Source organism: Anastrepha ludens, chromosome 2 (assembly GCF_028408465.1).
Source record: "Anastrepha ludens isolate Willacy chromosome 2, idAnaLude1.1, whole genome shotgun sequence".
Lineage (NCBI taxonomy): Eukaryota > Metazoa > Arthropoda > Insecta > Diptera > Tephritidae > Anastrepha > Anastrepha ludens.
This window is the reverse complement of record NC_071498.1, coordinates 62082213-62108478: the sequence shown is the minus strand read 5'-3', so window position 1 is coordinate 62108478 and position 26266 is coordinate 62082213. Positions and strand designations below refer to the sequence as shown.

General features: G+C 34.3%; 1 protein-coding gene across 4 annotated transcripts in view; it reads right to left on the bottom strand.

Annotated features, from left to right (window-relative positions):
* The window catches only part of LOC128871621 (G protein-activated inward rectifier potassium channel 3), a 71514-nt gene that overhangs the window by 16005 nt on the left and 29243 nt on the right, over window positions 1-26266 (bottom strand). The gene's annotated exons all lie outside the window — the stretch shown is intronic.

Below are 26266 nucleotides of genomic sequence, written 5' to 3'. Positions count from 1 at the left end.
TTATTATTTTGAGATTTATTCAATGACGAAAATTATGGTAGAGTTTCTAAAAGCGAAATATTTTCGGAGCTTATTAACATTTTTATAACTTTTTTTATATTTTTTTAGGATAAACTTTGCTTTAAACAAAACTGTTTCTAAGTTTTTTGGTCAAAAATAACTTGAATGAAAAATAACTGAAATGTTTTTTCTAAAATTTTTTAGGACAAACTTCGCTTTAAAAAAAATTTTTAAAATTTCATTTGAAATAAAAATTTTCAAAAAAATTAAAAAATATATAAAAAAGTTTATTTCCAAAGACACAAAATTTGTTTTCCAAATTTATTTTGGCCCGTTTTATAAAACCAACTAGAAATTGTTTGTTTATTATTTTCTTAATATTAGCTTAATGGTATTTCCATAATTTTCCAAATAATATGCAAATATTTAATTAGAAGAAAACTGAAAAAAATGTTAATTTTATAATTTTAAGATTTCATTTATTTCAAATGTAAAAATTTTCAAAAAAATTAAAAAATATATTGTATAAAAAAATTTATTTCCACAGACACAAAATTTGTTTTCCAATTTTTTTTGGCGCGTTTTACAAAACCAACAAGAAACTGGTTATTTATTATTTTCTTAATATTAGCTTAATGGTATTCCCATAATTTTCCAAATAATATTCAAATATGGAATAAGAACAAAACTGAAAAAAATGTTCATTTTATAATTTTGAGATTTATTCAATGTTAAAAGTTACCGTAGAGTCTTTAAAAGCGAAATATATGCTGCTTTTTTTACATTTTCATACATTTTTTTTCCAAAATTTTTATGACAAAGTTTTCTTCAAAAAAAAATTTCTAAATTTTTAGGACAAAATTTTCTTGGAAAAAATTGTTTTTCTAAATTTTTAGAACACAATTAGCTTTAAAAAAATTATAGAAACAAAATTATACTTGTAGTTAAAAATTTTATAAAATAAATTTATTGAAATAAATAATGTATTGGCACTTTTTACAAAACGATCAAAATTTCCTTTAAAACAAACTTCAGAAGCAAAATTATGTTTTTTGTTAAAAATCGTATGAAAACATTTTTGAAAAACAGACCATCCTTCCCCTTCAAATGGTGTTCTTATATATTTTCGTCATACTAAACGTATAATATCATAGTTTTACATATAACTAGATTATCTACTTTTTCGAGCTTAACTCCCAATCCATAATTAAAAGGCCAGATTACCTATACAAAATAGTCTCTACCGAAATCCGAGATTATAAAAAAAATCTTACATTAAAAAGGCACTTTTTTCCGTACCACCCTGTGTTTTCTGTATTATCGATCATTTTGTTTTGAAACGACAAAGTAAAATTAAATAAAACAGTCGTCGGTAAGGAAAAAACGTAACCGCATAGACGCTTTGGCCTATTATTGCTCATTTTAAAATGCCATATTAGATTCCGCATGCTGCCATAATTTTTTGCACTCTTAGTAGACGTCGTTTCGGATTTCTTCCAACTGTCTATTACTACCAGCAAATTGCGCAATTAAATTAACTATTCCTTTCGTTAATATTAATTAAACAAACTAAAAATACTAAAATATTCCACAAACCCAATTTTTATGAAGAAAACCCTTTCAAGACAGTCCTGGCAGCTGATTGTTAATTTTGCAACTAAACTGCCATATGTGAACGGGCAGAGATTTGCGGATTTATTGCTAATCACTGCATATGCGAACGTTCTTTTAGACTATCAGACTACTCACCTATCACTCAAGCTTCTTAATTTTCCGAGTCATATTCAAATACTTACAGCCAATTAGTGAAAAATACCAAGCAGCTGGTTACTTATTTAGGTATTTTAACACTTAGCTACAGCGATATTTTTCACTAATTCGTTGTACGTATAAAGGAGGAATGTACATTAAAATTGTTAGTAAATAAATATGTATGAAATCACAGTAAAATATTTTACGGCACCAGTCTCTTTATTTAATAGGCACGACTCGTATTGTATGACATCAATATATAAACTGGTCCAGTCTCCGGATTCAATAAATATAAAAATAAAAAAATTGAAAAAAACAAATATTTTAATAGTGCAGCATAAAAGTGCAGTATATGTCCAACAAATCACTAACGGTAAAAGCTTAATATCAAGTTCAGTTGAATAGTTAATTGTGAGTAGACTTTTGGATGCCAACCCGAAAGCCGGAACTAATCTATTTGATGTTGAAAAAATGCTCACTGTGGGCTGCATAAACACTACCACTAAACTATTGCAATAAGTAAGGATTTATGAAAGTAAAATTATGTGGACAACGGTACGACAATATATTTAAAATTAAAAAAAATACTGAAGATCTCCAAACTTTATTTTCGAAATGTAATTTTTAGTTGACGAATGCTCTCTTTAAGATTTGACAGACATCCCAAGTTTTATACGAAGGTTAGGCTAGGTGAAGTGCCTGTCTTTCGACGCACCTAGGCCAGTTAGAGACCCTTTGTGATACCACCGGAACTATCCTATCCTTATTCTACTTAGCCCTCTCTAAACCATTGTGTAGCCTTTAAAAAGCTGGCTTTACTAGCTAGTTTGAGATTCGCAACATTCGCAATGCTGTCCAGAAAAGCGAGGCCGAGCAATCTCAACCATCCTCTACACAGAACCATGCACCAGCATAGAAGGTGTTCGACTGACTCTTCTTCCTCTTCTATATCTTGACAGCTTCTACAATAGTCATTGGAGGGCACCATCATAATCTACTGGCGTGACTTCCTATTAGACAATGCTCAGATAGAACACCTACTACGCTTCTTAGATCCTTCCCACTTAATTTGAGTAGATTCTTAGTGCGAACCATGTTCCATTCGGGCTAATGTTAGCGCAGGTGTTTAACTGTTTCCAGTTGGAATTTTCAATAGTGTGTCTGTCTATTAAAAGTTTAACTCATCTGTCTTACAGTTACCTCGAATGTTACTATATCCTGGCGTCCAGAGTAGGTTAATAGAAAAATACTGCGCAAGTATTTTCAATAATTTGTGGGACTCTTTTACTCTCTTAGACGAGTTTTACATGATAGGGGCGATTTTAGTGCTGCCTAACTACAGAAGTAAATGAAGATTTCTCTAGCTGGGACTACGCCTTAATTTAGCACTAATGACGGCCGATTTACCGCCGCTGCTAATGTTCATCAAAAAGGTAAATCAGTATTTTTAGCGGAGACAGAAAATTATAATTATTTTTAAATTTTGAATAAAAAAAAATGAAAAATGTTTGGGAGCATCGTAGCATAGATTCGAAGACATATGTACATGTAGACGTTTTTTGATTCTCTTTATGATTTTTTTACCACATCTATTAAAAATCAATCATCTGTCGAATTATATTTCTTGATCAAAAGGAAACTTATTTTTGGAACGTTTTTCATAAAAATTAAAAATTTATTTGGGTTTAATTTTTTGGCCTCGGTAGTTTAGCCTGCCATCCCAGAGGTTGTGGGTTCAAATCCCACGTAAAGCGCGGTTCTCGCACTTTTCCAAACTTACCTGCTTTTGTAGTTCCTATATAAAAAAAGTTCATTCCAGAACCCCAACAACCTTATCCTTCCAATCCTTACTCAGTGGCGCCAGCAAGAGGGAGCGGGCAATAGCGGTAATAGCGCTGGCACATGAAATTTAGCGAAGCCCTCAACCATCTATGTGATCCTTCTGCCAGAAAAATGTGGCACATAGATGGCGCTTCATGCAATAAGAAGGCGTTGTTCCTAAGCACCTACCCTGTCAGAAAGCCAAAAAAAACCCCAGAAACAGATTACCGATTAACAGATTAACCAACGCAAGGCTGAGGCCATATGCTCCCGAGTGGAGAGAACAAGGAAAACAAAAAAACAATTTTGGAACGTAAATAAAACTCACTTTGGAGCGTCTTTTTTGCTCTCATAAAGTCTCTTTTGCTGAGTAGTTAGCTGATCAGAAATTCCTTTATCCGGCGTTAGGAATTGTTTTGCTTGTCACTGACCTATAGAATTTCGCCAGTGTTCAACGAATTTCTTCTCCTCCCACATCCTGAGAAATTAATTTATAAATCCACAGAAATGGTCAGGACCACTTAGAGGCATGTTCGCCCCTTTCTTAGCTAGATGGTGCGCTATTTCATTTCCCCTAATGTTCCTCGTGTCCACCAACCCAACCTTATGTTGAGGAGACTTAGGCAGTCATGTATCATTTTTGAGGTGATTGCAGTTGATGTTCAAAGCCGCCTGACTATCTGAAAGTATGTAAATGTGCGTTCTTCTAATTTTCCTACGGAAAATGCATGTATTCAATGTATTTCTGCTGGAGGATTGTTGGGTAAAAACCCATTGAATCGATTTTTTGAATTTAGGCCCAATGATTCGTGTCCCTGCTCTACCATCTTTTTATTTCAACCCATTAGTATATCATATCTGGAGTCCAGGTTTGAAGGTGAACCTGAAAGTTCCTCAAGAGAATGGGTTTCGGAGGGAATGTATCAACCCTATAAAGAACAGTAGTATGTCGGAATTCTTTAAATATCGGTAAAACCAAAGTAAGTTTAACCAGTACGACACCCATGTCCAAATTTAACACGACCGCAAAGGGTTAATAAATAAATAAATATTTTCCTATTGCTCCTAGTTATTTGGTCAGATACTGTATGTGCATTCTACTTGCAGTTACATAGAAGTGTTGTGTGTATATGTTAGTAAGATTGCAATAATTATTAACGCCAGTCGTAACTCAGATCACATATACACACACACCTACTTCCACTCGATGAAACTCAGCAGAAATGAAATCATAAGAAATTTAATGCAGCCGCATTAATTAACTACTATTTGCTAAATGCTTTTTAGTGCAATAATTTCTATTTTGAGTAGTAAAAATAGACACTGAAATTTTTAGTGGAGCAAATTTTTCTTTTTGCCGCTTAATAATTATTTATTACAAAAACTACACTGAAAGGAGCAGAATACCCCTAATCTAGTAGCTGTTGGAAAGCATGTTTTATGCCACTGGTTATCAAAAGTAATTCCTTTAATTGTAATTTGAATGTAGATAGAAGAATTTGGAATACTTTTGAAATCGAACTGGGCTCCATGTTGTACATACAAGTAAAGAATGAGTACATCAAGCATTTCAACAGCAGTACGATATAGAACTCCAATTGTGTTAGCTCATATCCTATTTCATTTCCTGTAAAAAGGTCGAGGTGTGGAAACAATTTTCTCCAAGACAACATTGAATTTGCAGTTTCTTCGATCAGAATGACTACATGGCTTATCACTAAGACAACCTATTCACTTTCAAACCTCAAATTATGGGAAAAATTAAATATTAAATTTCAACAATGTAAATTACCTACTTAGCTAAAGGGTAGTTATTAGACTGTACAATACTCGGCTGGGTATTGGGCCAAAACAATTTGTTTAAGGGATTGACTAAAAAAGTAATTTCTCCGACTTTCGAAGTTTTCGAAGTGCTTGTGTAAAGGTGATTAAACGCCCTTTCTTTTAATATGCATAATCATATACTTTGTATATGAAAATTAAAAAAAAACGTTTAACAAGAAAAAAAACAATTTTTTATAAAAAATAAATATAACAAAAAGAAATTACTTAGCTCCCGAGATCATAATTTTGACCGAATTTAAATTTGCATTATTTGTCACAAAAGATAAATCCCGTTCTGCTTTTTTGAAAATGGCCGTTGTGGGGCAGATGGATATACTTATTAGCCGATTTTGCACATTTTCAAAGCCAAGCTAAATGAAACAAATAGTATAATAATATATGTTTAGATGTGTGTATATGTAGATATATATATATTTTTTTTTTTCATCGTGTTAACATACAAACGGTTGGACGGATAGACATGACTTAATCGACTCCTCTCATCACTCGGAGTATTTTGGTATACCTTCTGCTCAAATATGAACGAGACGTTATCAATAAAACGGTCAGCGGATGACATATGGCAAAAATAAATTTTTCGTTGGATGGTAGGACTGTTATAAGCTTACATGGCAAATTTCAGCGTGATATGTCACATAGTTTGTTTTCTGTGCTACTGTAAACAAGTCAAGCTCGAGTGTGTTCTTCGAATTTAACGATGGAAATTCAAGTTGAACAAAGAATTTGTTTGAAATTTTGTTATTCCAACAAAATTTCGGCTTCAGACGCCTTAAAAATGTTGCAGACAACCTATGGGGGCTCTGCTCTATCGCATGCACGTGTTTTCCAGTGGTACAAATCGTTCAAAGAGGGCCGTACATCGGTTGAAAACTTGCCTCATGAACGTCGTCCAGCAACATCAGTAAACGACGAGAAGTAAAGGAAATTGTGCTTGAAAATCGTACAAATTGCAAAATCGGTTAACGCTGAATATTATTTAGACGTTTTAAAGCGTTTGCGGGGGAACATTCGTCTTAAAAGGAAGGAATTGTGGGACAACAAGTCATGGTTATTGCATCACGATAATGCACCAGCTCACACATCACGTCTTGTTCGCGATTATTTGAACAAAAATAATGTTAATATCGTTCCGCAAGCACCGTATTCGCCTGATATGGCTCCATGTGACTTTTTCCTGTTTCCCAAGCTCAAGTTGCCGCTCCGTGGAAAACATTTTGAGACAATTGAAGTCATAAAAGAGAATTCGAAGAACACACTCGAGCTTGACTTGTTTACAGTAGCACAGAAAACAAACTATGTGACATATCACGCTGAAATTTGCCATGTAACCTTACCTATAACAGTCCTACCCTCCAACGAAAAATTTATTTTTGCCATATGTCATCCGCTGACCGTTTTATTGATAACGTCTCGTTCATATTTGAGCAGAAGGTATATCAGAATGTATATCTTTATCTATTTCGATTTCTTGCTGTTATTACACACAACCGATATGTGAGCAAAACTATAATACTCTTGGGTAGAAGTGCGCGGGTATAAAAAAATTGTGAAAAATTCAGTAATGTAATGTATTTATTAACTTGGGGAGCATTCCATGGAATATGGCGACTCGAGAAGCATTTGTTTCTCTGAATAAATTATTTGTTTATTTATTAAAAGGAAATGTAAATAATTACTATTCTATATGCAAATATTTTATAGCACTTATTACAAGGCATTTGGCTGTACGATAATTTATTACATATAAACCTATTCCAAATGTATTCAGTTCTGAGTGACAGAAAGATTTTTAAAAGGTTTACTACTTGGTATTCATTTGGTATTTTTATTATCAATTCATTATCTTATTATTGGTTTTTAAACGGTTCTTTAGAGTTGAAATGATTTTCCACCTTCTATTGCCTGTAGTCAACTGAAAATTTTTAAATTTTCACTCCTAGGAGTCTTGTATGTAGATGGTGTATCTAAATTTCCTTAGCCACCAGTTAACGGGCGTGCGATGATTTATACATGTATGTATTGGGTATGGGTATAAATTTCCGTCCTTTCTTTGTCAAAGTTACGAATTATTTAAACAATTAAATAATACATGATAGTATGAGAAGTATGTGCGATTGGAAGCTACAACTTTACTCCATCTTTCAGGCAGCATACGGATTACTCCGACGAAAAATTCGAGTTCTTTTGACTTTACCCATTCATTGAGCCAGTTTGCGATGCTCTCGTAAGAAGTGAACCGCTCTCTAATAAGGGGAGACTGCATTGATCGGAACAGATGGTAATCCGCAGGTGCAATGTCTAGGCAATACGGCGGGTAGGGCAAGATTCAAGATTCGCAATTTAGGCCCTCTAATTATTCCTTGACCGATTTAGCAACGTGTGACCTGGCGTTGTCATGCAGTAAAATCAGTTTGTGATGCCTCCCGTCCCATTCCGGCCGCTTTTCTTTGAGAGCTCCATCCAAGCGCATTAGCTGCTGTCGATAACGATCGCCAGTGATGGTCGCAGATGGTTTAAGGGTTGCATCTGATCTCACCAGATGCACAACATAACCTTTGAAGCATAAATATATTTTTTCGCTGTCGATGGACCTGGTTCACCTGGCTGGCTCCAACATTTTCGACGGTTAGGGTTACCACAATAGATTCATTTTTCATCGCCAGTGACGATGCGATGAAGAAAACCTTTTCGAAACCACTATTTAAAGTTGTATTTAACGGAGCGTGATTACCGTAAATATTGATCAATATACGACACGTTTCAACTGCACTTTTCTTTAAAAGGTAATAATGAACCATAACACCTTTTTTACGAAGGCGGAAATTTTTTCCCATACCCAGTATAACACGAAATAACAGTAAAGTTCATTGTAAAAGTGAAGGAAAGTTTTAAAAATTAATTATTTACTTAGCGGGTATAGTGTTTATAGTTTTACTGTAATAAATATATTTTGAATTTTTCATTTTATTTTTATTTTTTATTTATTTTTTTAATTAAGCATTTCTTTATTTAATTTTATTTTTATTATCAGTCAGTCACTAATGCCAAAACACAAGAGAAAATTAGTCAATAAAACTTTATTATGCACGATCTCGGAGTTTAGTTTTTTTCTTTTAAAATTAAGCCGCATATAAACCGCAGACGACCCTTGCCTTCATGGGATAACCTCACTGTCTTTGTTCGAATTCATATCTGACGTTACCAATCCGTGGCGTACATTTGGGCAATACCCTGTTCAATATGCATACAAGAAGGTTTCGAGCAAATAAGAGATTTTTAATACCGTCACAAATTATTTTATTCCATTTCGATTCACCCTTTTTGAAAAACATTGTCCCACTTCCATACACCTTACTAGTATAAGTACTCACTTATTTAAGATGAAGTGATCTTTATGTGAAATTCTTTTGTAAATTTTTTATAAAAATATATTTCGTTGTATAAATCAAAGTTCCAAACTTCGGGATATGCTGCTTTATAATCCGTTGGACAAAACTCGCCTTGTATTTTTTACATTTTTTTCTTTCTTGTTTTTTTTTTTGCCTGCATGGAAGAAAATATTTTTTCTTTTTGAATAACTCAGGTTATGTATCATTATAGAGAGTATTCTTTATATTCTTTTAGATTTCCACTACCGTTTATAGTGACGTGATTCCCAACACTTTCTTCAAATATCACAGCTCAGAAGTGATTAAAATGTATGCAATCTGTGAGATGAGATATGTCTGATATAAAAAAATAATGTGCAAGAAAGCAAAACCTCCAAGGCAGATCTTTTGGAAGCCCCAAGGTGTGTAGTTTTATAATCCATTCAATTTTAGTGATATATTGTGTATTGTAAAAATTAAGTCTTTACTTTTTACATTTTTGTTTTGCATACAACGCATTTTCTTTCATACAAAACAACATCTAATTTATGTGGAAGAAAACTCGTTTGCGTTTTGAGGACGTTCTCGTACCTTTTAAAATTCCACAAAATTTGTGGATATTCTCTCAAACATTCCCATCACTTTCTTCTAATAGCACAAATCTGTGAAATGAGAAATTAAATAAATAAAACAATAAAATAAAACTTTTAAGGAGTGGGCAAGGCGCGTGTTTGACGGATAAGCGCTTGAAGTTCCTTAGCGTGCCTTTTGAATTTAGCCTGAGGCAGTTCTTCAGCCAAGATCCCTTTTCTTTCCTCCCCTACATAAACAGCACTGGATGGCTGTAGATGGTTTTTCTTCTTCTTTTAAGTTTTGTAATTTTTCGCAGCCGTATCAAAACGGCACTCTAGTGCTACTTGTAGTGAACCCGTGCTACCTTTACCATCTAGCCTACCTACCTTTCAACGTGAGACTCCTCGTCACTAGTTGCATATGAATTTGTTAAAAAATCATATCAATAGAATTTCGTATACGCTGCGTTGAGCGCTTTCCCTTAACGAATGCTCGACATTTTTCTATATGAAGAAAAGTCTTAGGACCGACACATAAAAAAATGTCAAAAATCAACGCCATCTTCGAGTTACTTAAACCTTAGCTATATTATGCCCAAATTCAGTGTTGTTGTAAATGCATATTCAGAATTTTTCCACTTGTTTGATAAATGTGAAACTTTGATGAAAATTTGTGGATTTTTTTTATATTTTGTAATAAAAATTAAAATTTAAGTTATATGGTTTTTTTGTGATATAAACTATGTGGATAGAAAGGTGTTGTCTATAATAATTCTAAGCTCTTCTTTGGAATGTCATCAAGAAATTACAAGAAAAGGGAGGAATAATACAGAAAGGAAGAAGAAAATAAAAAATAATAAAAGAAAGAAAAAAAATGAAAAAATACAAAATAAATATAGGTATAATCGCAATTTTGCAATATAGTAGGAGTAGTAGTAGTAGTTCTTTATTTATTTATGAATATTTCATCATACATTTCAATAATTTTTACAATAATTCGTTTAAATATATAAATACATAAAGAAAGAAATAATAAATTTGTGGCAAGAACAATGTTATCTGTCACAATTTAAAAATTAAACTCTGCAATAAGAAAATTTCTATAGCGTAAGGCTGAGTATATAAAGCAAGTTAGTTTTTTCCAATTATGGCCATTAAGTATATCTATTACTTCTGGTTCATTTAGCTTCGCTGCGTTTAGGTATTTTGTTCTGATCTCCTTCAGTACCGGACATCTTCCTAAGAAGTGCTGCATATTTTCTTCCTCGTTTAAATTGCAGAAGGTGCATATTTTCTGAGCATTTCCATACGTAGTTGCATTTAGCTTCAGTAAACCACATCTTGCTTCTCTAATATATGATTCCCCTTTGAGATCTTTTATTTTCATTTCGGTAAGAAGTTACACACAGCGATCTTGCCAATCTATAGCGGTGATGTTTTCTTCAAACTTCAGACCGAAGTCCATTCCCATGTCGTTCAGATGCTTAAGCCAATTGCAATATATTTCACTGCTTTTTTTGCAGACGCAATTACATACAAATGCATATCATCATACAGCTTAGTTTTAAGCTTATTTTATTTTGCCTGCACGGTCTAAATTTTTCTAGAACTTACTTTGAGTTTAACTTTACCTGTGTATATGCAACTTTACCTATTATGGCTATGCACAAAACAAAGAAGGCAAATTATGCATTAATGAGCAGTTTAAAAACTCATTTGCACATTCAACCCTTAATGAGCAAATTTTATATTCGCAATAATACCCACATCCGCACTCGCCAGCCTCAGGATTTCTCTCAGTGTATCCGCTAAACGATGTAGGCCGGATAAAATATCACTAATTATCACAATATGTAGTATAAGACGTCTGTGAAAACGTCTGTGAAAATGTCTGCTTAGCGTATTTTTCTCAACTCAATGAAGAAATTTGCATATAAAAAGTTGTAAAAAAGTAAATGACAGATAGCCTATAAATTCACTATTACGTTGTTTTTTTATATACTCCGGTAAACACACGTGTATGTACCTATAAGTGCATATGTATGTAGATACTGGCATTTGTTTGATGATGCAACAATGGCGCAAAGGAAACTTTTTTCACAATATTGATGATGAGTTGAAAGGTATGCACATACTTTGAAGGGCTCAGCTCAGTAAATATAAAACGACATTTATAGCTGCCTCCGTATTAGGTTTGATACCTAAGCAGCTTTAAATTAGTTGCGATTTTCATTTTTTTCCTTTTCAATTGCTTAATAATAAAACGATGTAGAGTTATTTACAGCGAATGCAAATCAAATGTAATCGAATTGATTGAGTTGGTAAGCATTTTATTTGATGTAATATCTGGAAATGAGTAGATAAAACGGAAATAAGCAATTAGCTTTAAATGCAATTGACGCTTAGATAAGCACTTTCCCCTTTCAGAAGAATAGCACGAATGTGCCAGCATTGAAGTTTTTATTGTTGACAAAAAGTGAAAATTAGTGCGATCTAACCCTTTGCACATGAGGTATTTTCGCTTGCGCGAACCAGCAACTCAAGACGGTTTTGGCTAAATGAGGTGAACATTTTACAAGTACTTTAAAAACAATTATAAGCAAACCAGCGTATACAAATAATAAAACTGAGCTAAGACTATAGTGCTGCTTGAGTTCACACTTAAAATCGGTCGGGATGTGAAAAGGGCTAATAAAGTTTGCTTCATGGATGGCGTGTACCACATCCAAGTGTGCACATCGTACAGTTTAAGTTCGATATCTAATGCGGGTAATACCTGCATAAGGTATTAAAATAAATAGCTGCAATATACAAACAGACAAGCAACACAAAGGTAAAAAAACGCAATTTCCATCACTCAAATGTATTTTCTTTTTGGTTGATTTACCAAAAAAGTTATTTAAAAACAAAATTGTATGATTAATTTTACATTTTGTGAAAAGAAACTGCCAAAACGCCTTCGACAGGGTGTTTTTTTTTTTTTTTGATTCCATGAAGATGATTGTATAAGCACTTTTATTGCTTTTGATATGTCTGGAGTTCTGATTCTCAGCTGGTCCCTTTTTTTAAATGAAAAAGTTATTCAAAAACAACATTGGATGGTTAATTTTGCTCGAAGTAACCAGTTCCACTGATTTTCGTTAATTGCATTTAGTGCAGCATATCTCAAATTCATTAAAGTAAATTCCCTCGGGCCATACTATACGGCAATTTAAAAGCGATTCTATACTTAAACAAATTTTTGGGAGAGTATGGTGTTTTATGAGTTACAGCATTCATGAATAAAAGTAAAAAAGAGAAAATTCGAGACTCTCTTTAGTACGACTGTAGCAAAACTGAGAATTCAGACTAGGTGGGGAAAACTTTGTGCAATTTAAGGCTCCAATATAGAGTTAGTATCGAATGTCAAAGCAGCACGATGATTTCGAAGATTCTCTTCTGAAAAAAAGTTATAGCTGTTCAAAAATGAGTGAAAATAATGAAGAAATTCGCTATATTTTGAAATTTTTGTATAAAAAGGGAAGAATGCCACGTAAGCCACCAATGAAATTTATGAAGTTTACGGAGGCGATGCTGTATCAGTTCGTGTAGCACAACAACGGTTTGCTCGCTTCCGTTCAGAAATTTCGATGTGAAAGATGCACCTCGCTCCGGTCGACCTATCAGTGAAAAAGTCGATGAAATTATGGAAAATATTGACCAGGACCGTCACATAAGCTGCCATGACATCGCCAAGGCACAAAACATTCATCATCAAACGGTTTTGAACCATTTAAAAAAGGCTAGTTACAAAACGAAGCTCGATGTTTGGGTACCACTGTGAAAAATTGAATGGACCGAATTAAGATCTGCGATTCTTTATTGAAACGAAATGAAAGCGAACCATTTCTGAAGCGAATGGTAACAGGAGACGAAAAGTGGATCAAATACGACAGTAATGTGCGAAAAAGATCATGGTGCAAGGGTGGTGGAGCTCAACAAATGCTCGCAAAGCCAGGATTGACGCGTCGAAAGGTTATGCTGTGTGTTTGGTTGGATTGGAAAGGAATCATCCACTATGAGCCGCTCCAGCCTGCTCGAACGATGGATTCTACACTTTACTGTCAACAACTGATGAGATTGAAGCAAGCAATCGAAAAAAACGGCCAGAACTGATCAGCAGAAAGGGCGTCGTCTTCCATCAGGGCAACGCTAGGCCACACACATCTTTGATGGCTCGGCAAAAACTGGGAGAGCTTGGCTGGGAAGCTTTGATGCATCCACCATATAGCCCTGACCTTGCACCATCGGACTACCATTTGTTTCGGTCAATGTAGAACTCTCTTAATGGAGTACAGTTGGCTTCAAGAGAAGCCTGTGAAAATTACTTGTCGCAGTTTTTCGCCGAGAAACCATAAAAGTTTTAGACTGATGGAATAATGTCTCTAGAAGAAAAATGGCAAAAGGTGGTCGACCAAAATGGTACATATTTGGTTTAATAAAGTTCATTATAAATATAAAAAAAAGAGTTGAAGTTTGATTAGAAATACGAAAAGACTTTTTCGACTACCCAATATATATAATTGGCGCGAACACCATTTTTGGGTGTTTGGCCGAGCTGCTCCTTCTATTTGTGGTGTGCGTCTTGATGTTGTTCCACAAATGGAGGGGCCTACAGTTTCAAGCCGACTCCGAACGGCAGATCTTTTATATGAGGAGCTTTTTTTCATGACAGAAATACACTCGGAGGTTTGCCATTGCCTGCCGAGGGGCGACCACTATTAGAAAAAACTTTTCCTTAATTCTTTTTTTTTTTTTCGGCCACGGCGGCCGACATTAGAGCAGCTAAATTATTTTTTTTCTTTGGTAGTTTGAACGGCAAACTGATATATTTTTTGTTGTTGTTATGCTTGTTTAAGAGTTCGCGTGGGCGTATACTTTTTTTCTTTTATAAAAAGATTTTGTAACATTTTTTGGCCTTGTTTGCAAAAATTTACCGAAAAACGTTTAATCATTTTTAAAATTTTTTTGATAAATTAATACGTATGATTTTTTTTATTTTTTCCGAACATTTTTTTCTCCTTTTTGAAAAAATTTTAACTTTTTTTATAACATATTTTCCAAAAAAATTAAAGCGCTTGTAAAACACTTTTTAAGAAATTAACATACATGTTTTTTTTTTATTTTTTTTTAAGAAAATTTCGGACATATTTTTTTTGTTTTTGGTGTGAAAAATTGAAAATTTTTTACAATAGATTTATCCAAAGAATTTTAAACACTTTTTAATAAATTAACATGCATGACTTTTTTTAGTTTTTTATGCAAAAAAACTTTCGAAACTTTTTGATTTTTTTAGTTTTAACTTTTTTATAATAGATTTACCGAAAAAATTATAAGCACTTTCAAAACACATCTTTATAAATTAACGTGCAAAATTTTTTTCCCCGTTTTTTTTAATGTTATTTTCTTATAATCGATTTACCAAAAAAATGTAAGCACTTTTAAAACACTTTTGAATAAATTAATACATATAATTTTTTTTTTAATTTTTTTTTTTTAAAGTTAACTTCTTATAATAGATTTACCAAAAAAATGAAGCAATTTAAAACACTTTTGAATAAATTAATACATATAATTTTTTTTTTAATTTTTAACTTTTTATACTAGATTTACTGAAAAAATCTTAAGCACTTTTAAAACGCTTTTGAATAAATTAACACATATAATTTTTTAAATTTTTTTTAAAAACATTCAATTTTTTATAATGTAAAAAACCCATGTTAAACACTTTCACAACACTTCACAGGTGTATTCGAAAAAATTACGCATCGTAATTTCAAAATTGTAGGTGAAGTAGGTCTAGCCACGCGCCATCTAAAAATAGGCTTCATCGAAGCAAAACTATTTAGAAGCCATTTTATTTTACAGTATTTTGAGGAAGAAAAAAACAATAATTTATTGCCTTAGAACATTTATTTATTTAATTGTCCGCTTAAGATAATTCCAAGAATTTGCTTAAATTTCATGGCACTTCAGTGGCCTCACTCATTCAGACTTTGTGCCGCTAATACAAATTTTCCAATAAATGTAGATTTTTCTATACCTAAACATAAGAAAAAAGACACCCGGTTAAGAGGCAATCGAACATTTATAAAACAATTAACAAATATAAGAGATAATTTAAACCAAAGTTCCTGATAGCGACACCAACCTTTTTGCCACATGATTTCAGAAACCCATTGAAAGTAAGAATTAAAAGTATAATTACTGATATGTGCTCAAAATGTTTGTTTCGAAGCTATGTTAATTCAGCTTATCAGTAGTGATCTCACATGGACTAGGTCTAGTGCTTAGTATTGCCAAAAAAATGCACATGTGAAATCCTGCTCGTGATGTACTGTTTCTATCTCTTGAGATCAAGGGTAGGATAGGATTGCCTACAGGCTCAAGACAGCTTGGTCGCGATCTGCAAAATGCTAAAGAGTGACACGGGAGAAGCGCTAGAGTGTCTTTAATATTGCTTTATGACAATTGTGTATAACTAATGCGAAAGCCGACTGGATAAGCGCGGATGGATTACCAAGTTTTTCTTTACACGCGCTTAATGTGTTGGAGGCTTCATGGCTTTTCCTCTAGAATGGTTTTGCTTTTACTTCCTAGAATGCCCACAAGTATTTCGTGCCAAGGCAGTCGAGCCCTTTCGAATAAGCCAATGTACCAAAATGTTTCAAGAAAAATTTGTTGTTGCTTTATTTTTATTTCCTAACTTCTAAAAAGAATCTACTATATAGAGCAGCCTGTATGTAAAAAAAATACCTTTTGGTTTACTAATTTTTTATTTATTTCTAAAATAAACTATATATGAAATGTGCCACCCTGTCATCTCTAGGAAGACCTGTCTACGCTTTCGTCATTCAACAGTCTCTTTGAAAATCGGCATAGCTAAAAAGTTTCTGTTTTGTTTACACAAATCATTTAAAAATGAGTTATGCCCTTTTCTATAATTAATATAAATTTTTTATTAATGAACACAAAATATTCACGCAACATTTATCGGTTTAGTTATTTATCGCTTGAGTTTGTTTTTTCTTTTATTATCAGTCACCCACTTGCCTCATTCTTTGTCCGATTTTAATTGTTCCCATTCAATTGCTCTATGACTGCAGTATAAATTAATTAACAAATTTAACACCAAGCTAATTCAATGTGGTCGGCATAATGTTTGTTGCAAAGATGAAATTTTATAGAAGACAATCCCAGTGAACCACATGAAGCTTTAAATTTTTAAGGTGATTGGTAGACTCGATATTGAAGTCTACACTGACGGTTCTAAGGTGAACTGTGATGTGGCAGCTGGCCTCTATTCGGTACCGCTCAACTTATGCAAATTAATTCGACTTTGCCAGCGTGTTCCTGGCAAATTTATCAGCAATTGGAGAAGCATGAAAAAAACGACAAAGAAATTGGTGCAAGAGTAGCTATCGTTTCAGACAGTCAAGAACTATCACAGCCTTAGATTTCAATTCCATTTCACGAGAACTAGTTTTACAATGTAGAGAGGAACTAGAAATGCTTGGCCATTGGCTTCAAATTACACTGATATGGATGCCCGGTCATAGGAATGCAGAGGATAATGAGAAAGCAGATGAGCTAGCAAGTTAGCTGCAGATACTATCCCATTAAATACAATAAAAACATCAATTTATTCACACTACTACACCGTAGCCGAAAGAAGGTGGAAGCAATTAACTATAAGTACATGCGCCACAACAAAAAAACATGGCCGTCGTACAACATCCAGAGGGCGAATTAACAGTTAGGATGCTCTCGCCCAAGCATCTCACGTATCACTGCAACACTTACAGGTTACTGGAGGGTAGGGGGTCATGCAGCTAGACTTAAACTTCCTTTCAATACCATCTGCAGAGGCTGTCAGGCGTCGTGGATGAAAGAAAGACTTTTCCACTATTTATACGAATGTTCAGATTTGGCTAAAGCAAGACTTCGATAAGTACGGCAAATTAATTAAATCTCAGATATAGAGATAAAAAGTTTGCTTCTATACTTGTTCCTCATGAAATGGATGTGACTCAAAAAACAAGTTATCAGATGAGAAAAATGGTAGTAAAACGGCGCTAGTCGCCAATTAGAATTATTTCAGTACACCTCAACAACAGCAACAACTTTTCACTCTAAAGTAAAATTTAGTTACAGGTAGAGCATGAAATTAATTTTAATAAATTTGGTAGGGAAATCTAGAAAAATAAATTTACAACTTTATTTTGACTTTGAAATTGGAGCACCTTATTTATCATAAAAGAATGCTTACTCCACATATACACCTACCATAAACTATGTTAAAAGCGCTCTGTTAAAACAGAAATGTCAGGTGGCGACCATGAATTTTACGGTTAAAACATATCTGTTTTACCAAATTTCCAGTCACCAGTGTATTAACATCAGCTCTCATCTCGTAGTTTGAGAACTCAATTTTCATTTAACCGAGCCGTTTACTTGCGCGATTGCAGCGACCCGATTGTGAAAATGAAGCGTTAGAACAGCTCACATGAAGAAACGGGACAGAGTCAGAACCAAAATTCGACAGATGTTAAAACACATTTGGTAGAAAGTGTTGGTGCGGGGTTACTTATTGTGTGAAAACAGGCAGTAGGATCCGAAACTACCCACAGGATGTATTTATGTATGATCTAATCCCTAAAGAAGTTATTTAAAGTGAATTATAATATTTCAGGTAAGGGAAAAATTCTTCAACATATTAACTACCAGTGCCTAAAGTACAATAGATACAGCTATGCTTGAGGCATTCAAGCTTAAAGTACTCTTTTTCGCAAGTATAGGTGGCTAGTGAATTTTCTTTAATTTGATACATACATATTTACATATGTATATTCCCTATATATTTCAAAGACAAATTATCAGCTTACGTTAGAGTTTCTCACACTATATTCTGACAATAAAATGTTTGCTGGTAATAAATTCGTATATACATACGTACATATGTAAGTACATGTGTGTGTGTGTTTGTAAATATACTCATTCCTTTATGCTCACATTTGATCTACAATAGTTTCATGATACATAAATATACGAGTACTCAATGGTATGTAAATATACATATATGTATGTATTGTACATACATACCGCACAACAAAATATTGGATAAAATAGAAAAAGCTGTGGGGAGTAACATAAAAATTGTTTTGATTCACAATTAAGCACTTAAACAAATTCATGTTGACAGCTGATTATTTGTTTAGCTGTCAATTAGCGGCACATTCAAAGTGGTAAAGATGCGATAGTGTTGATGGATTTGGATTTCTAATGGGTAATTAAATTAAAACCAAGGAAAATTTTATTTTCAGAGCACAGTCACAAAATCGATAGAAGCATAATTTTGCTGGCATAGATTCAGTTTAAAAATTTACCATACATATATAGGTACATATGTATGTACATATGTATGTATATAGATTAACTACTTCTTACTTAATCTTATACGGCGTTTTAGCTCGAAGATGTCAGACCTTTACGCTGTCAAATTACTATTTTTCTTCTAAGATTGACTCTATCAACCCATGTTAGGGGCAAATTAAAGATTTTTTGGATTTTATTTTAGGAAAACAGCAGGTACACAATGCCGACGAGTTTAGACTATTTTAGTCGATAAAAATATTGTGCGGTTAAAAGAAACCGCGGCTCCGAGGCTTAAGATCGGTAAGAAGAGAATAACGTTCCCTGCTGGTACAAATGCTGCTGGAAATCATAAAGTGAAAATAATAATTGATGCTTTCCATTTCAATTCAACCGGGCTATTCGGGTCATGTTCTTCGATTTCGATGTAACTCAAATATGTTGCTCTCTGGTCAAAATAATGAAACACGTATTTTTTTTTGTTCGCCCGAAAAAATTATTTTTCAAGATTTATGGGCAATTTTGTTTTTTGGCTCTAAATCGATTTTTTTCAAACGCTTATAACTTAGTCAAACATTAAACGATTTTAATAATTTGGATTTAAAATGATCGTCATTGCTTACACAAGCGATTTCATGCAGAAATAATTGCAAAAAAGTAGTTGAAGATTTTTTATTTTGCAAAAAACAAAAAGTGCGAAACAGGTTTTTTACTCAAAAATCCATTACTCAAAAACAACTCATTTTAGCTACTGGGCATTCAGCTCAATTGAATTTTGAGATATGTCCTTGATTTGGAAAAAGTTACAAAAAAAAAATACACTTTTTGAAATATTGAATTTCGAAAAAATTTCTATTTTTTTTTTTTGTTTTTTTGCAAAATAAAAAATTTTCAACTAATTACTTTTGTGCAATTGTTTCTAAATGAATTCGCTCGTGCAAGTAATGACGATCATTTTGAACCCAAATTATTAAAATCGTTTAATGTTTGACTAAGTTATAAGCGTTTGAAAAAAAATGTTGTTATAAAATTAAAAAAAATCGATTTTGAGCCGAAAAACAAAATTGCCGATAAATCTTGACACAATTTTTTTTCAGGCGAACAAAAAAATACGTGTCTCATTATTTTGACCAGAGAGCAACGTATTTGAGTTACATCGAAATCGAAGAACATGACCCGAATAGCCCGGTTGAATTGAAATGGAAAGCATCAATTACTGGAAATCGGGAAATCCGCATTAATTAAAAACTTTATAAAGCTTACTATATGAAATACAAAAAATCCCTCTTAAGTCACATTGCTGTTCGTGGAGAAAATATCTATGACTCAATGCGAAATATCGTCCTAAAAATAAAATATGCGTTTTAGCTAGCGCATGCGATGCTCTTACTGCAATTACAATTCCGTTTCAAAAAACTGTTTGAAAAAGCGTTTGATTGGAATTATGACAACGTCTTTCCTCTTTCGGAGTTACTATTACGATGACAAATGTTTGAAATGTTTTTTAAAACTCGCCGAAATATGTATCACCAACTATGTTTAACACCACTCCAACAACACTGGTAACTCTGCGGAACTTTGTGGCATATGTGAGATCTGTTCAGATAGAATATTTGCAGCAAATTTCCCAATCTAAAATTAAGCAATGTATTATTGAACCTCATTCCGTACCCACAGCATTAAATGGAGAATACTGTAATGATGATGATGAAACAATCGATAGTTTCTTCTCCGACCTGATACCAAGTTCATACGAATAAAATTACATTGGAGGAGGTAATATCAGCATTCAATATATGTAGGTATAATTGGATTGAGCAGAGTAGAACAATGCTTGCCTCAAAGATGTTATGACGCTGCAGTGACTCAGAAACAATGGGGTACTGATCATGAGAGTATTTAATTATACGAAACAAACCAAACCCGAAATTTTCTTCAATTTCAAAAGAAACTTATTGCTTTAAAGTGCATTTACTTAAGATAATAAAAACAAATTAACTAGGATTGCTGCCAGTTGCTGCCAGTAAAAAAAACTATTTTAATTTGCGTGAAAAAACCTTAGTACCTACTTGCAACAACTTCACTTTGTAATAAACCTGTTCTGGGTGCCGGACCATAGAGACATAGAAGGCAACTGCAAGTGAGATAGGGTACCACATTAACGATCCAACCAGGCAAAGCGAAACCTTTAGCAATTTTGTAAGATGATTTTAGACAAACACACTATCAGAGCTGCCAGCAGGCTATGGACTCAGTCCTTGACCTGCGCAACAAGTAGAATGGAACATGGGCCGCACAAACCGACTGTTGAAACTGAACAGGAAGAACATGGGCAATCTTCTCGGGGTCCTAATAGGGCATTTTCTGATTGGCAGTCATGCCAGTAGACTGGGAGCATCCTATAAAGACTATGGCAGAAGCTGTAACGACATTGAAAAAGAAGAGACTATAGAACACATTCTACGCGGGCGCATAGCTCTGAATAGAAGAAGGTTCAATATTTTAGGAAAAAGTTCCATGAATAACTTGGCAGAAGTAACCAATATAAGAATAACAAGCCTTGTTAGATATATTAAAGCCACAGGAAGGTTAAATGAGGAGAATGTAGAATGAGGAGAGGGGACAGCCCAGGTGGTATCAATGGGCCTACAGCAGACCTATGTAGGTGTGTCAACCGACAACCACTATACTTACCTACCTACAACCTCGGTTTTTATTACGTCCAAGAATTAAGTTTCTAATCTAGTTCCAAAATAACGTTAAAGAAATAATTTTGTATGCGAAAATAAAATAATAATATAAAATAAATAAAGTGAACAAATATATTTCGGCTCACTCGTGCCAAAACATCAAAATTTGGCAATTCACTTGCAGCACTGGCAGCACTTATTTCAAATTCACTTGCGATAACACATTTTTCGTAGTAGTAGCGGAGTGTTGTATTCGTAACCTTTCCACGACAAACTATGGGATAAGGTCGATGATTATCGGAGGATTGAGAATCTTCAATGGCCCAGAAAGCAGTCATAAAGTGGACTATAATATTTTATATTATCATCTATAAAGTGTGAGAAAAATAAATAGCTGATGAACTTAACATTTAATAGGCAATTCTTGGGCTTTCAAAATTACGAAAGTATATAGATACGAAGGTCATTTGAAAAGTCGTACAAAGTCAGAGAGATGGCACTAATGGTGCGGATCGAGGTTATGTTTAATTAGTAGCATCTCTTGGAAAAAACACAGAGTGTTTCAACCAGATCGGTCTATTTCTTGTGTTTGGTATGCGTTTGAATCGAGGAAGTCGAGTGATTTTCCTTTCTCATTACGACAACGCAACAGGACACGCCTCAGCAGCAGTGATCGCAAAATTAATGGAAACTATTTCACATCCTACCGATTCCCCAGACTTGGCTCTGTCGAATTCCTCGGACTACTATTTGTTAGAAAATTTAAAGCAATACCTGGCGGGCAAACGATTTTATTCAAACGAGGAGGGGATTGCAGAAACGAAAGGTTATTTTTAGACTTGGACAAATCCTATTATTCGGAACATTTCAACAAATTAGATCATCGTTGGACGAAGTGTATTAACCTGTCACCTTTTAGTCGAGCAATAAAAATGGTTTACCCCAAACAACTAAATAATTTTTAATTTTGGGAATTATTAATAATAATAATTGGTTAGACTGTCTTATAGGTACAACTTACAAGCGGTTCATTACGACTAAAATTGGTCTTGTGATAAGGTAAATGGAACATATTGCTGAGTCTTAGGTTACGAGTGGGACAATTAAAGAGAATTAATAGGACTATGAATAAGTTCGTGCGGGTTTTTTTCGAAATTTGAAACTTTATTGACGTAAAATGGTTACAAATTTAATATTCAAAATATTGTCCATCGCTTACTACTACTTTTTCCCATCTTTCTGGCAATTCACGGATTCCCTTTGTGAAAAATTCGGTCGGTTTTGCCGCAATCCACGAATCGATCCATTTTTTGACTTCATCGTAATTACGGAAGTGCTGGTCAGCCAGGCCATGTTGCATCGATCGGAAGAGATAGTAATCGGATGGCGCAAGGTCTGGACTATACGGCGAGTGGGGTAGGACATCCCATTTGAGCGTTTCTAAGTATGTTTTGACCACTTGTGCAACATGTGGCCGAGCATTGTCATGTTGCAAAATAACTTTGTCGTGTCTATCGGCGTATTGCGGCCGTTTTTCTCGCAGTGCTCGGCTCAAACGCATCAATTGTCGTCGGTAGACATCCCCCGTAATCGTTTCATTCGGTTTCAGTAGCTCATAATACACAACACCCAGCTGGTCCCACCAGATACACAGCATAACCTTCAGGCCATGAATATTCTGCGCCGACGTCGATGTTGAAGCATGGCAAGGGTATCCATACGTTGCCCGACGTTTTGGATTGTCGTAATGGACCCACCTTTCATCGCCAGTCACAATTCGATGCAAAAAACCCTTTCTTTTGTGCCGTTGAAGCAGTTGTTCGCATGCCATAAAACGGCGTTCAACGTCTCTTGGCTTCAATTCATACGGCACCCAATGGCCTACCTTTCGGATCATTCCCATGGCTTTTAAACGTTTGGAAATGGTTGATTGATCAACTCCCAAAGTTTTTGCAACCTCTTCTTGCGTTTGAGCCGGATCTTGATCGAGCAATTCCTCCAATTCGGTATCCATGAACTTTGGCGGCGCACCCTCGCGTTCTTCGTCTTCCAAGCCAAAATCACCACTTTTAAAGCGTGCAAACCACTTCTGGCACGTTCGCTCAGATAGAGCATGCTCACCATAAACTTCCACCAAGATACGATGACTTTCGGCTGCTTTTTTCTTCATTTTAAAATAATGAAGAAGAATTCCCCGCAAAAACACATTATTTGGCACGAAATTCGACATTTTCAAGTGTGGTAAAAATATTGTTGTTTACGCTTCAAATAAAAAACTTATACTGACGTTTGTGCCTTACGACAGTAGCTCTCCAATGAATGTTTGGAAATGTGGATCGATGGAATAATAATCAAGTTACGCCATCTGTTGTAAAACCGAAACGAACTTATTCATAGTCCTATTAGCTCCAGCAAGAAGTGACATTTGATATGATTCGTAACTATGTCCCTTATAAACATTACCGATGAAGTTTTTCTCCGCATATCTAAAGTTGGCAATGCTAACAAAAGACATCTTCTTTTATATGCAGGCAAACTGCAAGGCCAGCGAAGTGAATGAATAGCAAATCTAGTGAAACGTTTTTGAACCTTCTCAATTCTTAAAGATGAACCCATATAGAATGGATCCCAAATGATGCTGCAATATTCAAGGTTTGATCTCGCAAGAGAAAAATACAAATTTTTCAGCGTAGAAATATCCTGGAACTCCCTTGAATTCCTTATTGCAAAGCCAAGCATAGATCTAGACTAGGCAATCATAAAGTCTATATGTTTGGAATACGACATTTTGAAATTTGGAAGAAAATCAAATCATAAACTAACTTTTCAAAGAGTTTAGGTATGCAAGAGATTTTGCAGATAGGGCGATAATTTTGGACATCCGACTTGCTTCCAGACTTATGTATCGGTATAATAAACGATTTTTTCCAATTATGTAAAAACTCACCAGAAGCTAGTGATTTATTGAAGATAATTGTTAATGGTTTTGCTAGCGATGTAGCATAGTTTTTTTGTAATATTGGAGGGCAGCCATCTTCTCCAGGAGTTGTTTCATTTGCCAAGGCCGATAGGCTCCTGAGTACATCATAAGATGAGAGCTGGAAACTTTTATTTGTTCGTGAGCTGTTAAAAGAGGTATCTTCATAAACACATAAACACATATCGAAAAAAATTTGCGAAAAGGTTACTAATTTTTTGAATGTCCGACAACGTTTCCTCCAAATAATGAATTTTTTCTGGAATTCCAGTGGTTTTCTTTTTACCGTTAATGAACTGCCAAAAATATTTACAATTTTCTTTGATACCACTCTCTACTTTAGAAATGTAGCTTTGATATGTAGAGGTTCGGGCGTCAAAACTTTATCAAGCAGCCATATTTTAACTCTCAGTACTTGGTTAAAATTTTATCGCTGGTTTTTATTTATTTAATATACCTTTCAACCAAAAACGCATAAAACATCGAACCCTTGAGCTAAAATTTGAAAAAAGAAATATTACCTACAAGTGACAAAAAAAAAATTTTAAATACGCTTTAAAATCGAATATCTCAAAAGCGGCTAAGTTTTGAGTTTCATGTCATATAACCAAATCAAAAAAAAATTACCTAAGTAGTAACGTTCTTAAGTACCTAGAACGACCTTCCCGGTAACCCTGTATACAGATAATATGTATGCATGGAAGTATGCGTGTATGCTGTGCTACCGGCTAATATGCACTGATTGCAGCAGAATTGGCACTATGCAAATAAAACAAAATACTTCCGTACATTAATTGAAATATTTAAGCGAACAACAAAAACATAAAAACATAAACATAAATATATGTGTGTACGAGTATGTGTGTCGGCACGTCAACGCACGCAATGATAACGAAAAGGTGTATCTTGATTTTGCGCATAAAATACCTCCAATTCTAATTTGCACTATTTTTTATGTTATTTTTTTATTGTTGTTGTTATGTTATACCATTTGCCTGCGGTTGATATCGCTGACGGTTTCAATTACCCTAAACCAACAAATCCAAATACAAATGAAACATTGAAACAGTCGCCAGTTGTTGGTTGCATTCGATTGACTGGCGGAAGGAGATAAAGGCAAAGTGCAAAGAGAGATGCAAGCAAATGAAAACAGAGAAAAGCAAAAAGAGTTAAGCAACTGAGACATTTACGCGTTGAGTAGTTTATACGACTGACGGAATGCATGATTCAATCATTAGGCGGTAGTGAACTGATAGACTTGCCTGGGTGGTAGCCGCCCATACCTAAGACACACATACATATATGCGTATATGTATGTATGTGTACGTAGGCATTATCAAAGCTTGTAATTATGCAATTCGCACGAGTTCAAGTTGAATGTCAAATGCGATGGTGGGAAATATTATACGACAACTGTTATGTGTGTTTGTTGTTATGCAAGTAGCCACACACAAACATACTGTGTGGGTGTATAAATATAATACAGCTGCGGTTAAACAGCTGCGCGCATTAAAATAGCAGCACCTAGGATATAACGATTTTTCACAAAATGAACTGCTTAGCTTTGGCATGAGGGACTAGTTGATTTGCCCCCCTTGGATCTTAAGATACTTCAGGAAACAGTAAAAGCAATGTGTAGGCTCCATAAATATAGTTCTGACACGAAGACGGAACTTCGGGACACACAGAAATTTTTAAGATGCTATCTGAGCAGCATCCACTGTTTTTGGCTCCTAGGGACGATTTTATGCCCGTAGTTTCAAATTCAGTAATCCAGAATGCACTCAAAAAACTTGCCGGATATTTTCTATACCGATGTGTCTAAGAATG